This window comes from Numenius arquata, chromosome 16 (genome assembly GCF_964106895.1).
Source record: "Numenius arquata chromosome 16, bNumArq3.hap1.1, whole genome shotgun sequence".
Classification (NCBI taxonomy): Eukaryota; Metazoa; Chordata; class Aves; order Charadriiformes; family Scolopacidae; genus Numenius; species Numenius arquata.
Genome location: NC_133591.1, coordinates 7,311,591 through 7,326,088, shown reverse-complemented (window position 1 = coordinate 7,326,088; position 14,498 = coordinate 7,311,591). Strand labels below are relative to the sequence as shown.

General features: G+C 43.2%; 1 protein-coding gene across 1 annotated transcript in view; it reads left to right on the top strand.

The window, feature by feature from the left end:
* Positions 1-14,498, top strand: part of TMEM132D (transmembrane protein 132D) — a 262,644-nt gene that overhangs the window by 240,473 nt on the left and 7,673 nt on the right. The gene's annotated exons all lie outside the window — the stretch shown is intronic.

The following is a 14,498-nucleotide window of genomic DNA, read 5'->3' as shown; positions in this document are numbered from 1 at the left end:
GAGCAAGTGGTTTTGGATTATCTCTGTCCCCAGAGAGATGTTGGAGGAGCCTGGGTTTAGTTCAGCCCCACGCAAGGGGCTTGTTCAGAGATGTAAAATGAAAGGTAAGCATTAGTAGCAGCGGCGTTTGCAGATGGTGGGAGGCATGTTAGAAGGATGATGATATTTTCCTTTAAGCCTGATGGAAACAGCGCTGCTGCGGAGTCTGTGGAATACTTGGAAATACCAGGATCACTCCTGTCCTGTTGCTTGTGTACGTGAGCATGCGCACGTGTGTACACACACATGCACGCATCCCTTGATTCACTGCTGTTTCTCCATTAAAAGGAAACCACTAGACATTGAGAGCTTGACATCTTCCTTAAATGAGTGTAAAGAAAGCATGTACCTAGCAGAGGGGGAAAGGACAGCCAGCCCTGCCTGGAGCTTGGTTGATAACAAGCAAGCTGCAGGAGGAGTTCGTTAAAAAGAAGTGTCTCAGGCAGTGAGACCCCAGCCATGCCAATCTGATGCAACTCATGCAAGTGTGTTCACAGTCTGACCTCCATGTGTCACAGCTTACTGGTGTGAGGGGTGATGAGCTCACCATCTACCATTTTGCAATCCAGCATGAAAACTCATTTATCTTCAATTGTCCTGAAATAGGCAACTGGAGAAAGAGAAGGTTCTGTTAGTGGGTCGAGTGAGGACAGAAATACCCTTGTTGCTCAGCATCCTAGTACACAACTCTAGTGGGGAAAGATACTCTCTCCTGTTCCAATACAAACTTTGCAGTGACTTTTACAACAAGTGTTGTTTGGAAAACATTTACTGGCATTTCAGCCTGTGTTGGCTGATGCCAGCTTTCATCTGGCACTTGTGTGTTATGGCTGCTGATATGCTGTTGGAGTACAATCCTGGTTGTATATGCTTTCCTGCAAGTGATTTTTGGCTTAAAAAGGCATAGGTCTCTTTGAGAAATTTTTCATGCTTTGCAGTTGCATTATTTTTCTCCAGTTACTGCAAGGTGTAGGCCAACTTTCCAGAGCCTGCCATGAATGCATGAGTTTACGTATATTGCAACAGATTTTTCCTTTTTTTTCTAAGTGGTAACGTTGGATATTGGAATACTTGCCAGAGGAATAGAACTAGACTTTGCCTGTGCAAACTCAGTATCAGAAAGAGGACTGAATCTTTAAGACTCTCTGTAGTCATCCTATTACCAAGATGGAAATCTCTTTGTCCTTGTAGCTCTAACTTCTAAAGCCTGCTGTTTCTGAGCATATTTCATCTCCTCCTCCCTGTGTTTGAGTGACTGAAATGCAAAGCCCTTGCTCAGGGTGGTGTCCAAGTTACACAAGTAATTTCAGCAGCATTTGGTCATTGTTCTATTAAGTACCAGCTGAGACATGGACATGGCTCCACTCAAGGAGTTGCCTGCAGATCTGCGTTTGTGGGACACTGAAGTCTGAGAGCACTGAAGAGTTCAGACTCCTCTCCTTTCATCTTGACATTCTCTTCTCACTGCAGGGTCTTTTCATTCACTTCTCCTGTGTGGCTCCCACCTCCTTTAAGCCTGTGGAGGTCTGATCTCATACTTGGCTTAGGTCAGATCAGTTCTCAGTGGTATCCCTAATTAAAATTTATGTATAACCCATTGCTCATTGGAGAGAAATTAGAAGAGCAGGACACTTTTTGTTTGAGGGCAGAAGTGCTGGCCTTTAGGGTAGGAGCAAAGCTTACCAGAGTCAAAGAGAAGTCTGAGTTTGGATTAAATGCTTGGGCAGAAATATTCCACCCTTAATGCTCCAAGCATTAAGGTTTTCCTATGAAGTAGAAAGTGCTATTGTCTCCACTTAATGGATGTAAAATGGCTGTACTAAAGACTGAATCTTTCAGCATCCAATTCAGTGTGTTGCTGGAGGGCTAGACGTGACATGTCTGTGATGTCTGTGGCATGCCATGGCTTATGGCACAAAGCTAGTGAGTCTACCCAGTGCTGCACTCTATGGAGGAAGGTATGGAGCTAATTTATGTGGGCACAACACCATGCATATGAAACTATTGCTTTTAGCGTTTAACTGGTTAGATATGTTGTAAGTCTCTATAGGTCTCCCAGCTTGAGGACTGGCATGCCCAGACTCAGCCCAGGTGCACCTTGCACACATGCATTTGGGAAGGCTTGGCAGAGGAGCCAACATAACCAGGTCTTCCCAGTTCCATGTGACTGCCTTCACCACTCTCCTGTCTTCTTTCCTTTATGGCTGTTTTTGTCAAGAACACGGGCCAAACTTTATAATCCATTTGCAAAAGTCAAAGTGTCATTTCTGAGGCTTCGGTAACCACCTGTTGCTGCAGCACAAGCAGCGTAATTAGAACTGACAATTCCTGTCTAGAGATTTCTTGGAAGCTGGAAGAATGAGAATGTTGTCAAAAAAATAGCAATGCTTCCAGTCTGCAATGCAGCGATGGAGATGAAAGATGAGTGATTCCAAGGAGGCAGAGAATGTATCAGCCCAGTACCTTTTTCTAAATAGTTTACAAGTCCAAAATGGTCTATAAGGATATGCATTTCTCTTATACCCTAAAGAAAATGTATTTTAAGCTGACTTCTTTATTTCTCTCTTTTTACTGGACCAAACCAACAGCAAGTTTAATAGCAGTCATGCTTAATGCGACAATAAGCGTGGTGATTTCTTTTGCATCAGTTGATGTGAAAGAATTCTTATATTTTCTTCATTTTTTCGTAATTTTCCATAAAATTATGAAAACCCTTTAAAAGACGATCTTATTTTTGCTAACAGAGAAAAAAATAGATTTAATGGGAGGCAGTGTTGAATCATACTGTGTTCTCAGTTCTGAGTAACAGATACAAATCTCAGAATATGATATGAATGTTTTGTTGGTGGCCAATGACTTCAGCGGTCTTCAGTTTTCACATTTCAGGGCAGAAACTAGTAGCTGGAGAGGTAGGGATTTCTCTTTAGGAGTTGTTTAAAAGATATATTTGTAACAACTGTCGTGGCTGACACCTTGAGAATTGATCTAGGGACCTCCTGAGTTAGGAGCTCAGTCTGAAACAGGGGAGCTGCATCCCATAGCTTGCCTAGCAATGGGATCTTACACTCTCTGTGCGGCAGGGCGTGCGGAGGAGCTGCGATGCACACTACTCAGCACATCATGCATACCTCACTTCCATCCCACCCACACCCTCAAAACCAGCATATATGTAATAGTCATTTGAATTTGCTCATGAAGTAGAACTCTCCTTTGCACTTGTACAATATATCAAAAAAGACCTGGTAAGGATAGATATTCCAGAGAAATAACTGGAAGTGGGTCTCGGGGTAATGAAGAGAAAACCAGGAGTTCTTTAGAAAGACAGGCTTGTTAACATAATTGTAATATATGTGATGGCAGTGCCAAAAAAGAAAACTCAACATAGCCAATGGAAATACTGTACCATGCAAACATTGCAGAGATTCAGACAATCCGATCCTTACATGTGCCTGTGCACTTATACCGCATGGGTATCACCCAGCAAGAAAAAGGTACCACGGCTACCAAAGCCTCGAAAAGCCATGAAGGCAGCAGCAGTGTGTGTGCCAACAGCAAAAGTGTGGTGCTTCCACAGGTAGTGGGGTCACGGGAACTCCTGGCTGCGAGACCAGGGTCTGCCCCGGTTTTGAATAACAGGGCACTGTGTTAGGAGGAGAGACCTGGGATTTTGGGATTCATTTCTTGGCTGGGTCACAAATGTTCTGTGAAGCCTTAGGCATGTGATTTGATCTCTGTGTGATTCAGCTCTTTATCTCAAACAGTAAATAAAAGTCTGTTTTCCTGCCTTGGCTAGGTGTCATAAGAGCTCTATGAAGGGAACATCACTAGCTAGGTATCAGGGGTCTCATCTCCTCTGTGGCTATAAAGTGCTGCTACCACATGTTAATGAAACGTTTTTAGGAGGAAGAAGTGTTTGGATTTGGTGATTATCAAAGGGGAATGATCTCTATGTTGCAGAAACCATGCCTCACTGAGAAGTAACCTGTTGCAAGGCTGCGGCAAAGCAAGATGTGGGATCCTCAGTGGTGGATCCCTGGTACACTCACCCCAAGCAGGGAGGGAGAGTTCAGAGGGTTGTTCATTTGGGACTAACCAAGGACTTGAACGTGTAAAAGAGAAATTTCCCCAATTAGAAAAGACTCAGTAAACAGTCGGTGTTATAGTCCAGCTGTGCTACCAGCACAGCTCCAGCTTATGAGACAAGGACGAACCTTGGTCTCTGTGGGAGGACAAGCCCACAGCTTGCTAGAGCAAAAGGGATGCTTTGGGAGGCTGCACTCTCCCTGGCTGGCACAGATGAGAAACCTCTTTTTCATGCAGGGAAATCTTTTCTTAAAAGGACATTTTCCTTTTGTATAGAACAAGCAGCATTCGAGTAAAACATATTTTTTTTTTTTAGCATTGATCTTCCAACTGTATGTTTGTTGTTCTAGCAGGCAACTGAGAATGACACACATACTTTCTGTGGTCAACATATGAGAGCATAAAACACATACCTGGTAAATTCATCCAAATATAGATTTGTTGCTTAATATAGTACAAAGCAGTGTAAAATCAATAAGTATTATGGTAGCCAATAGAAATATTTTTGGCCATTTGTGAATGAAAGAAATACAGTGAAAAAAATGTGATGCCTTCAGCTGAATTGCTCACTGGATCCATTGCCTGTGGAACAGAAAGGAGTTGGCAGAGATTTTAGTTTCCTATAGACAAGGGGAGTACTAAGTATCCTGGATATGACAATTGTACGTGTTGCACATCTAGTTTTACTGTCATGATAATTATAGACGAAATCAAAGTTACTGACTGCAGGTTAATGCTGCTGGTTGTTTAGTTTCACAGTTTGGGTCTGAAATCAATGTGTCGGTGTGCTGTCGGGAGCGCTCCAGCCCAGCCTGCTGGGAGAGCCAGGCGGCAGTGGGACTGCTCCACATTGGCACTGCCAGTGCTCCTTCGCCTGCCATTTTTTGTATTTGGGGAGATTCAGCATCTCCTAAGGTCTTTCAGCTGCCCTGGGAGAATATAGGAGTTACTTGAAATACTTCACCTTCCTGTGCATTCGGTCAGGTCTGTACTGTCCACAGATCTGCCCATTTTCCTCTCGACTGCTCCCAAAGCGGGGGCCTCACATACAGTCTGAGCAGGCCTTCGATCAGGATATTTCAGTCTGTGTGCATCTCGATGATCTTCCTCTCCCCAGCATTGCTTCACTGACTGGATCTGACAAATCTAGAAGACTGACCGTCCCCGTTATAGTGCAGTTTTAGCGTTTAGCCCATCCAATTTGTCACATTCTTCATTGTCTCTGCTTCACTTGGAAGTCAGGTATTTATTATCCAGAAACAAATAAGCAGCCTGTGTGTCTCCTTTCTTTTCACAAATGTGAAGCAAAGTTGTTCTATTGCCATTAGTTCCATTTAAGCTTTACTGGAAGGAGGGGAGAAATGCCGTTCCCAGTTTAGTGATAAAAAGCTTGGGGTCCTGGATGTGTTTATCGTTATTCTCCCACTTTTCTTGGATGACTGCGGTGAGTGATAGAGAGTGCATGTAGTTTTCAAATCAAGAGAGGAATAGGAAGATGTAACTTAATTAACATAGGCAAGAAAGTGTTGTCACATTCATTACAAACAATTGTGGCTTCTAAAATCTAAAGCACGAGGTGGTGGGTTGAGTCCAGCAGCTTTCTGGCTAGTCGTCAGACAGTACTTGCCTGTCTAAAGCTCTCCTACGTGACAGTGCTGACATTCCCGTGTCCTGCTGATTTAGAGGAGCAGACACTGAAGCCGTCTCGTTCTTTGGCTTATCCTGTGCTGGCAGGATCACTGCTCGCTGAATATCAAGAGCAGCAGGTGGGCAGGAAGTCGCCACCTTCCTTTTCCAGCTGGAAAGCAGGAATTGCAACCTAGCCAACAGCAAATGAGGGATGGCCAGAGCAGCAAAAGGAGTGGAGAACAGCAGGAGTGAATGAAGCCATTTGATTTCTCCTTGCATTGCCTGCTTGCCAGGGACAGTTTCACCCGACGCCACATCCCACAGAACTGTGTCATGCCCTCAGTGTGGCTGTGATCCACGGTGTTTCCTGGTGTGAGTGGAAAAAGTGAAGGACTGTCTTTTAACTACAGATAAATTTTAAGCAACAGAAAGATGTACTTGTGTAATTCTAGCACCTGAACTCTTTCTTGTTTCTTATAGATTAAGCTTTGCAAAATCCCTGTAAAACAAGGGAGATAGTATCCTCATTTTACAAATACATCAAAGGGAGATTAAAGCCCAGATTCTTAAAGAGATTTAACCACCAAGCTCCCCTTGAGTTCGGTGGGAGTTAACACTTCAATATCCTCGAGAAAATGGATCTCAATAAATTACACACAGTCATCTAATAAGTGTGTGAATTAATCCCAGACTTTCAGAAAGGTTGTTCTGTGCCTTTACGTTCATTCCTGCAAATGAGAATAACACTATTCACTCCAGATTTCATGTGATTGGATTTTAATTGAGCAGTTTCATTGTGATGGTTTTGTTTTGATTTGTGGCCCCAGTTGATTACAGCTTATTGGGGAAAATTCGGCAGGATACATTCCATCAGAATGTATAGTCCTGTAACAACTTCATAAATTATGCTACTTTCCCTGGAATTTCATCTCTGACAGAAAAAGGAAGAAAAGGATGCTATCAGGTTCCCGTTGTGTCAAAGAAACATCTTGTTTTGACATTTCCAAAATGAAATGTTTTGATTTTTCATTTTAAAATAACTTTTTCTTTGATGTTACAGTATTTTTACATAATTTTAATCATTTGAAATTGAAATGAAACCGAATTTTATGACCCAAAAATGAAACCAAATGTAAGTGTCTTGAAAGCCCTCCTGAATTGGAGCATCCATCCTCCAGGAAGTTCTACTGCCAGTCCCATGAGAGAGGGGGCTGCTCAGCACCAGGAACTCATCGCTCTCAGGTGACTCCTGGCTCTCCTGAGCACAGTAGCTCAGTGGGGACAAGGAAGAAGCCCTTTACAGACTGCAGGTAGCCCTTAGGCAGGTGCTAAATCATGGGTGAGGCCAGTGTGTACAGGAGTTTCCTAATGTATCCACAAATGGTGCACGACAGCTGCTCTTCTCTCACTCCGTCCTTTAAAAAGGTATAGATTCTGTGCAAATCAACTGCATAAATTTGACTGTTCTTAGTAGTGGAAATGGGTGCAAAAGCAACATGGAAGAGAGAAATGCACTGAAATCTTACATGCCAGATCTTTATTTAAAAAAACAAAATGTGATTCCTGAAGAGAGACTTTTAATGAGGGGATTTTTCAGTTAGTAACAGCAACACACTGCAAACCTTGTGTCAGATCCATAATGTTCACAAAGGAACTATTAAACTTGCAACTAGAATTGGATGGTTGCCCAGAATTCTAACTCCTTTTAAAATGTGCTATTGAATATTTCACTCAGGTATATTTTGCTGAGAATAATATATTGATGTTTGCCACAAAGCTATAGAACAAACTAAAAAATTTCTTATAAATTAATTGGTATCAGAGTTCTCTTAATCAATATGCTCTTACTATGTGCATCAGGTGGATTAGTGCAGTAAAAATATTTTTCACTTGCACAGGTCTCTGCTAATATCTATTTATTGCTGAACTTCCTCTGGACTCATGCTAGATGTGCTTCCATCATGACACTATGGAAATGCCTGGCAGGAAACAAGCTCTTAAGACCCTTAGAAACTAAGGGAGATGTTTCTATCTGGAAAAAAGGAGTACTTTTTGGTGTCATGCTGCAATAGGAAAACCACTACAGAAACGTGTGGATGCTTTGAAGGTGTGGACCTTCAAAGTTCAGAGCACCCTCTGTTTTTTCTGAATCTGGGGAGTTCAGATGTGTCACTTGACACCTCCTCTAACAAAGGCACAACCTTTCTGCACAGAGCGGAGGACCAGGTCTAAAGGCCTGGCAAGGTATGAAGCCTTGTGAATACAGCTCATCATTTACTAACGTATTTTCAAATTTTTGCAGATACTCCAATTCTCATAGTCAAAACTCAAAATATTTAAAATTAAAACCTTATGCAGTGTAAATCCCCCCAGGTGGGGAAAGCTGTCAAGCTGATGCTAGATTTAAAATATGTCTGGAATCCAGTCACTAGCGTTCAAGCCAAGTCTTTCTCATTTCAGCAGTTGTGGATCAGCCTGGCCTGGGACATTTGCCCTGCTGAATGTGCAAGTCGCTGAGTAACTGAGGAACAGGGAGAGCATCCGTATAACTTGATGTGATACCCATGTGCCTTTATTGTTTCTTTCTGGGGAAAAAAAGCAATCTTTCTTTTCTCTGCCACACAGGAGGTGCTTTAATTATTCCTCAAGAGCAGCTGTTCAGTAGTTGTTCCTAATTCCAGTAGCATCCAGGGTGGTTAACAGATCTGCTGCTGCCATCAGATCTGAGGACAGTGATTTCTTACCCTCAGGGTCCTCACAGCATCCCAGACTAGGACAGGTCCCTTCTCAAGACGTATAGTGAGCTTAGGGCTGATCTACCCCCTGTGCTGCTTCTTCATTATAGTCATTTATCCCGGCCTTGCATAATTTCAGGCTGGATTCAGTTATCACAGTAACGAATCTCACTCCAACACTGCGGGTTAAGCACGGGTGATTAAAGGTGACTCCGCCTCCCCTGAGTCGTTTATAAATGACTTATAGAGCTAATAACGGCCTCATCCTTTTGTACCTTGGTACACAGCTTGTGTTCCGGAGTCTTTTATGGCTCAAATGAGCTGCTTTTGCTTATTTATTTCCCTCCTCATTCATTTTTAATGGCTATAAGAGACTCCCCCATTCTTCTTCTGGCAGCAATGATTTAGGCAGGACTCATTAACATAACTTACGTTACTAAATATCGCCATTTATGCCGGTAGACCAAGGAAAAGTGTGCAGTGCTAAATCAGAAGAGATCCCCTAAGCTTGCCAAGGTGGCAGGGCTGTGTTTGAAGTGTATATTATAAATGGAGAGTGCTTGTATAGGGGAAGGATCATTTACAGAAGCATGGATTGGGGACAGAGTTCTAGAGTGCTTCCAAAACACAGATTTTATGTGGAAATATCAGAGACTTACTTTCCTAATTGGCCACCCTTGAAATGTCTAAACCAGAACTGCTCTAGGTACATCTTATTTTCGAAGACTTATTAGCTGTGACTTTGTAAGAATTCCAACAGAATTACTGTAGCAGAAAACCAGTTTCCTGTGAGAGTTTTACCGTTATCCCATGGGAATTTAATAATGATAATGAGGTGGGAAAGACTGTTACAGCTATTTCTGAGAGCTAACAGTGAAATGCTGGGTACCTCTTCTGGGATTTATGATGTTTATTCCCCTTTTCTTCCCTCCCTCACTCCCGTTAGATTTTTGGATTCTGTTCAGCCCAAAGCTAACACGGAGTTTGTGGGAGCAAAGGAATAGTCAGCCACACAAATTCATATCTACCATAGACAGCCTCTGCAAAAGGGTAATGGGAAGAGCAGTAAAATCCTTTAAGGAGAGGGATGGGAACAAGGTTCACTGGAGAACTGGATGCAGGAGGCCAGTCTGATAGGGAACGTGGGATTTGTGAGGGGGCTTATTGCCTTTATCCATGTTTTTACCAGGCTGGCTGAAGTCCTGCTACTACAAGGCTTCAAAGAGTTTAGCCTTTTCTTTCACAGATAGTCTAGCAACCTGTGAGATAAAATAAGATAAATTAATAAAAACTAATTTCCCTTGCTTGTGATCACACCTGTAGAGGATACAGAATGTGGGGTGTTTTAAAGGACAGCACTGACTTCTTTTCAAGTAACACAGGCTTTTTGAGTAAATGTAAAAAAATAAAGGTGCCTTGGACCAGCAATATCCCCCTCCTTTTCTGGGCAATATTTGTTTGCCAAGGAAACAGTCCTGTGCTAAAGTGGCACAGCAGCATCATTTTCACAGTTGCAAGGCTACCAGCTGAGTTTTGGGCACGGTTTCAGGGTACCCAATGTACAGAGCTGCACGTGGGGCTGAGGAATGCATATTTACAGCGTGGTTTTTGTGGTAGGTAACTTAACTCTATTCCCATTTCTGACAATAGGACTGGGGGTTTGAATTAAATGCAATGCTGAGCACATTTGAAATATTCCACTCTGCACATTTTGTAGCACTGATGATTGAACTCAACATCCAGCTTGCCAGAAGCCACGTGTTTGGTATGTACATGGCGCACTTAGAAATCTAATTCCTAATTCTGTGCTGTGCTGGCAATAAGGCACCTCTGACCTCTGCTGCCCTGGCGCACGGAGATTAGATGTGTGTGTGACTCAGAGGAAGCTGTCTTAGTTGTTCACGATGTAAGAAAAAGAGGTGGAGCTGCAGGAGCCAACCGAAACCCAAAGCAGTTTTATAACCTACCAAGTTCATGCCCAAAAGAAGCCATTCAGACCCCAGTTCCCTCAAGAGATAAAAGTCCCCTGCATTGAGAGAATTTTTGGAGGATCTTGTGCGCGCTAAGTACAGCCTCCCTTAATTAATGGAAGGTGGCTCAGTGTAGTTGTGTGAAAAGCTCCTGTGACACAAAGCCCAGAAAGACTTTAGCAAGGGAGCACAGCACCAGAAGGGTTTAATGGCATTATAATGTCCTTGAATTACAGTGGCCACAACACAGAGATGTATTCCAGCAGTACATTAGCAGTAAAAGAAAATCTACTCTTTCTCTCTTGAGCCCTTGTCACCTTTACTGAAAAATGGAGTTGCCATCCCTGAGATATCAAAACTGAAAGGCAGGAGGAAAGGAAAAGGAGATATGGGTGGGAGTCCTCAGATTTTGTAAGAAAACCAAATCAGTTTTCCCCACAAATCGCCCACCTTTTTCTAGCCCCTTTGTAGTTCCTATTGCATTTTATAATGTGGTTAATAGTTTTCTGAAATCTGTGTTTTGGGACTGCGCTCTTGCAACCTCATGATTCCCTTAACAACTGTCAAGAAGCTGTTTGTTGATTTAGTACAGACCCTCCCTTTCATTCGCACACTCACGCACACGTATCCGAGGGTATGTGCAGTCACTCCATTCATGCGTTTAATAAAGTTGAACCACAGCCATTTCTGCTGTGTGTGGCGAGGCGTGTAAGGCAAGAACTGTAGTACAGGAAGGAGGGCTGGTAGTTAAAGGCTGTTTATATGAATTAACGCTAAAGAAAAGGAGCTGCTTGACAGGCTTGAATTGAAATCCATTACAGATTGAAAAGGAAACATGCAGGCTCAGAAAAGGCAGTGGCAGCAGAAGCTTCTCTGTGCTGCCCCCATCAACATGAACGTGGAGAAGCCGTGCAAGGGGGGACCCTGTCGGTCCCTCCACCTGTGTCAGCCATGGGCACTGCCCAGAGGCTGCCAGCTGCTGAGCTGCATTTGGTGGGTCCTTGCTCATGTGCATATTTGTCCTGTAGAGGCTTGGTTGAGTCCCATCAAACTCATTTCACAACATACTCACTCATTTCCAACAAACAGCTTAGAAAACTCAATCTCAAAAGAGATAGAGAAACCTCAATTTTTCTTCTTTCTCCACAACTTTTTAGTCTTTCTCTTGTGCTGGAAGATGAATAGTTCGGATGTGTCTGCAGTAACACGGGCATGGCTAATCTGCCTTTCTATTGATGACCTGTTTCTGAATGTCCTGGCCTGATTTATGAAAATGTACTGTACTTTGCACCATGTTTTGATGTTGCTCTGCTAGGACTGCATGCAAACTGCAGCAGAACAGTGATGCTTATTCATTCAAACAGTGAAGGGCTGGCTGGGAACTGAATGAGCTCATAGTTGTTGCTATCTTCACTTACAGAAAAGGAAACAGGAGAAAGTGGGTATCCCGAGCCTAGTTATTCTTTTCCTGATCATCAGTTTATTTTATAAATAATAATCTTGAAATCACAAGGTCATGGTATTTGTGTAACTGTTCACATATGAGGGTTTTAGGATGGATTCTTAGTTTAACTATCCTTTCTGTAATAACCCCTGATAAAGTTGGAACTGAGGTGGTTTGCCTGCCAAATTTTCTTTTGCTATTGCTTGAGCATTAGTGAATTTTGAATCCGAGAGCCTAATTCCCATCTCTTACTGGCATAATTCAGCAGTTACCTCTATTGCCTGGGAGAGTCTCAGCCTTGTTCCAGCCCGTTTGCTGAACTGCTCTTCACACACACACAGACATAAAAATAACAGCAAAATCCCACCTGTGCTATCTAGGTGTGCTTAAAAGCCACTGCTTGGACAGGGAAGCCTTACCCGGGTGGGAGGATGTTTGGCAGGTCCCCTGTTGCAAGTGCAGAGGAGAGGACGTGCAGGGGAGGCAGGAGAGGTCTGCTGGGGAATAGGGCTTCAGGGTGGAACCCGATGGTGCTCTGCTCTGCAGAGGACACTGTGGTGGTTGGGAAACAGCTCTCAGTTTTGATTTCTGCACTGTGAGGCATAGAGGTTTACCTGTTACCTTAAATCACTAGGAAATGGTTTCGGTCCTAGGTTGATCACTCATGGGGACATTTAATTGCCTGATGTGTTAATTAGCTAAGATTCACGAATATGAGGTGTTTCTAGCTGGAAGCAGAGGTGGTGAGGAAGCCATTGCCTGGCCCCATGCCCTACTAAAGAAAATCCATGTCTTCAGGCCATTCACTTACACATGTGGTCCTGCTTGCAGAGCACAAAGACAAGTGAAGGACCTCAGGGCAATCAGCTCCCAGGCTGAATATTTTCCTTGGGTCCAGTTTGGCTTCAGCTTTGATCTGTTGCCACTCAGGTGGAAATCAGCACTTTGAGACTCTGCCCAGTTTTTCTTCTTGCTGGCATCCCAGGGAAAAGAGGAAAGGTAGAAAGCAACAGACAAAGCTTATTAGCACATAGGAGACTTGTCTGGTTTGAGAACAGCATTTAAAATACAAAAAGGCAACAGGGATAAGTGCAGTGCCAGCAAGGAACAGATAAATTCCACAGAAGGAAGGTAGCCCATGGGGTGGGAGAAGGAGCACAGGTACCAGGCACTGCCCAAAGGTCTTCTGACTTCCCACCTGTCAGACTGGCTATTAGATGTTGCAGGTTGTAAGTATGGTGTAGTTCTTGCCCCGATAATATTACACTTACATTAGTGTGCCTTCTGCAAGGATGCAAGAATAACTTCTGCTCTCTTGCTGCTGCCAAGATATACTGCTTCCAGAAGGCGAATGCACTTATGCCTCCCAGCCTTCCCTGTAGCCAGGTCTGCAGGCTCACATGAAGCTTCTCCCGGAGTTTTGCAGAGTCTCATCTTCCTCAGCTCAGGCCCGTCTGGGTCAGCGTTCAATAAAGTGGGTATTACATTAGCGACACAGGCCCCAGCCAGAGCCAGGGCTCGGCTGTGCTTGGCTCCCTGCTGTGAGGTCTTTCCCTTGCGTTGCGTACTCCCAAGCTTTGAGGCCCTTTTGCCAGCAACTAGGTTTTCTTGCTGTGCAGCACAATGAGATTGGATCCTGATAGGAGCCATTAAGAGCTACTGTAAAACATGCTAATATGAGAATATCCCAAAAAACAGAATTCTGCCTATAACTAAACTCCTTAGTTCCCTGCTCAAATCAATGGCAGCTTTAATAGTTTGACCTTAAAACAGGCATTGCTTACAACAGAGGCATTGCGAGAATCATGATAACCTTTTTTGGTACGTTACCTGGGCTCAGACAAGCAAGGATGGAAATAGATGTGCTATTGATCTGTCTGTAAGGGGGGTTGTTGTTGTTTAAAGATAATAATATTAGGAATGCAAATTATCTTACAGAAGCTGGTGATATTTAAATACGTTTTAAATTCATTTAGCATTTAAACAGAAAAGTATAAAATGGCATTAAATTCAGATGAGGATAAGACTATGCATTCTGGAGTCAGAAATATTAAATACATCTGCAGAATGGAATAGAAGGTCTGCCTGGTAATGGATTGTGGAAAGAATTCAGGGTTTTAATAGATCATTCCTTCAGATCATCAGCCCAGTAAAGTGGTAGTTAATAAATTATTTGACGTGTACATTTACTCATATATTTTAACTAGCTGTAATGAACAGGTCCTGTCAGCTCACCTAGATCCTTGCAATAGCTGCTAAATCGCTTGAGTGAGATTTAGTAACTCTCAGCAATATTGATGTCCAGAGCTGCAGGTAGTAAATAAAGTGACATCAGGACTAGCTTGAGCAGAATGTTGTGCAAGACCTTGTCAGGCTTGCAGCAGAGAAGAAGCTCTTTGGCCCCAATGAACACCACTGGCATCAGTGAGCTCTTCCCTGTGATTAGTTTTTGGTTAATGTGACCTCATGTCCCAGCACCTGTAATGGGACTCCTCAAGAACTCTTTGTCCTGATTTGGGGTTGACTAGAGAAATTTTTCACCTACTCAGTTCTGTTTACTGGCAGTTACCTGTTTCTCCCCACAGGTATGTGATTTTC